The sequence below is a fragment of the Coregonus lavaretus genome (assembly GCF_964263955.1).
Source record: "Coregonus lavaretus genome assembly, chromosome: 17".
Classification (NCBI taxonomy): domain Eukaryota; kingdom Metazoa; phylum Chordata; class Actinopteri; order Salmoniformes; family Salmonidae; genus Coregonus; species Coregonus lavaretus.
Window position 1 is genome coordinate 40648652 of NC_140004.1, and position 2455 is coordinate 40651106.

General features: G+C 42.6%; 1 long non-coding RNA gene across 1 annotated transcript; it reads right to left on the reverse strand.

Annotated features, from left to right (window-relative positions):
- Nucleotides 1-1842: 1842 nt before the first annotated feature.
- LOC311144711 lies at nucleotides 1843-2201 on the reverse strand. The gene is made up of 3 exons (XR_014614526.1): nucleotides 2144-2201; nucleotides 1976-2038; nucleotides 1843-1908 (listed from the first exon to the last, which is right to left on the reverse strand). It is a non-coding gene; the product is annotated as an uncharacterized lncRNA (long non-coding RNA).
- Between the last annotated feature and the right edge of the window lie 254 nt (nucleotides 2202-2455).

Here is a 2455-nt window from a genome sequence, read left to right on the forward strand (position 1 = left end):
ACCCTTTGACACCACCAGTGTCGGATCAACAACTGGATCTGGGTCACCTTAGCACTGTGTCCTTTAGCTTTGACTAAGAGTGTGGATGTGATGGATATGTTACTGTTAGCTACTAGCTAACAGCCCAAACAAGTAGGGCTCTGATACAGGGCGGAGGGTGCGATTTCAAACCTATCTCTGGTTGTGTTTGAACCACTGAACCAGTTTGTGTAAAGCAGAAGAATATGGATGCTCTCGTGTAATAACAATGTATATGGTAAGGTGTTCTTTGGTTTTCCAGGCTTGTGACAATACCAAGGCCACTCTTACCAGAAAGTTGCAGTTAAAACCCTTTTATTAAATTGGCATATCCCTGTAGGACAGTAAAGACAAGGCAAACAATTTTATGTGTCAGGGTTTTTCACAGCAGGGCTGGGTGGATGTGGCGGTGTAAACCTAACTTTCACTAGATACCACGTCAACAGCTTCCCATGACCTAGATTCAGAGACACACGGGGTACAATAACAGGAGAGGATATTGTGGAATTAAGAGCAAGCTGGATAATTTTAGCTGAGCAGAGAACTCCAGGGGGTTGGGGCTGGGGAATGCTCACATTTCTCTCAGAACAATCACTTTCGTAGTGTGATGCTCCCTGCATGTGTCACATATAGCGTGGAACCCCATATTATCGGCATATTCAACAGCGTTTAAGAAATATATTACCTTCAACAGTGTTATCTTGTGATCAAGCCATCAATGTTATGTGATTATTGGTGTCGTAAAAATGTTAGCTAACGGGTTAGCAATTAGCAAGTTTGACATTTCAGTGGAAATACTACTATTATCAGCTTTTTGATAAGCGGTTTAGCAAAAAATTACGTCCCGTATTATCGGCATATGGCCCCCAGTTATTGGCCACCTTACTATTTTGTTCAATTACAAGATATATCAGTTTAATTTTGTTCAAAAAAGAGACACCAACAACGTACCCGAAGTGTTTACTAGATAGTTGACTAGTTGGCTAGCCTTCCTGTCAACTTTTCATTGCGTAGCCTGGTGCGCCCTCCTGTGGACTCTTAAAAAATAATAATAATATGCCATTTAGCAGACGCTTTTATCCAAAGCGACTTACAGTCATGCGTGCATACATTTTTTTGTGTATGGGTGGTCCGGGGATCGAACCCACTACCTTGGCGTTACAAGCGCCGTGCTCTACCAGCTGAGCTACAGAGGACCACAAAATGGTTCTTCACCAACATATTCAGTGTTGTAACCAAATAATGTCTCATAATTTGTTTTACAGATTAATCTTATGTTTTGAGAAAGTAGATAACATAATTTACATCAAATAAAACTTTAATTTCAGTAATGTGCATTGACATAAACAATGAAAACACTGTTGGAGTTTGTGTTGCAGAGATGCACTTGGAAAGTAAAGGAAGAAATACACAAGATGGGTTCAATAAATATATTTTTTATATATTTTTTTGTACAAATAAATAATTTCATATGAACACAAACAAAACAAACTATTAAATCTCGACCTCCCTCCCTATATCGTCACAAAAATCACAATACAAATCCAGCTCCACCGCTACCTCTTGATCCCACTGCACACACCTGCAGTGGAACCAGTGCTGGCAGAAGTCACATCACACCCATGGCACCTCGGATCTACACTCCTGAGGGGAGCTTGCAGGCGGATCGTGCTCCCCGCAGCGAGCACAGCAGGTGGTGTCTTCTTTTATAAAAAATAAAATAATAATACAAATTGATTAATATGGTTTTGCAAAATGTAGAAGTTCTTAAACAACAATAGTAATTGATACAACTGAGAGAGACAAAAACAGATTATGAAGTACCTGAGAGTAGTGCCATGGCTGGCGTGACAGACGTGACCGGTGGAGCTTTTCTCTTCCTTTTCTGTGCTGCAGTTTGAGAAAAAGTAGTGTTAGACTGAGCATGTTTCATCAAAACCCTTTTCAACTTCAATACCTCTGGAGGAAGCTGCAGAGGTTTTGGAGGAGGTGGAGATGACTTGAGGGCTGGTGCTATGGACTGTAGATATGTAAAGAGAGATTCTTTTTTTTTTTACATTGCTGTTTTATAAAACAGATAACAGTATTTTTTTTGTAATTTAACATTTTTGTAATTTAACAGGACCTGTGGAGGTGGCTGTATTCAAATTGCAGGGGGCAGGGACACCAGACGAGGCTGCTATGGTGTTGTGACCAGGCGAGACGGAGGAGGCAGTTGGTCCAGAGGAGGGCGTGTTGGTGGTGACAGACAGGGGGGGTGGTGTGCATCGTGGTGGTGGTGGACAAAACCGCCGACGATGGCTTGGAGGAGCTGGTGTTTGTAATGGTGGGGTTGAGGGGTCGACGATGGTGTGGCCGGGAGAGTAGGCACGTAGCCTTCTTCTGCAGCTGGGGACTCCGGCGGCTCCTACAGGTGTTGCACACTGGGAGGCACTGG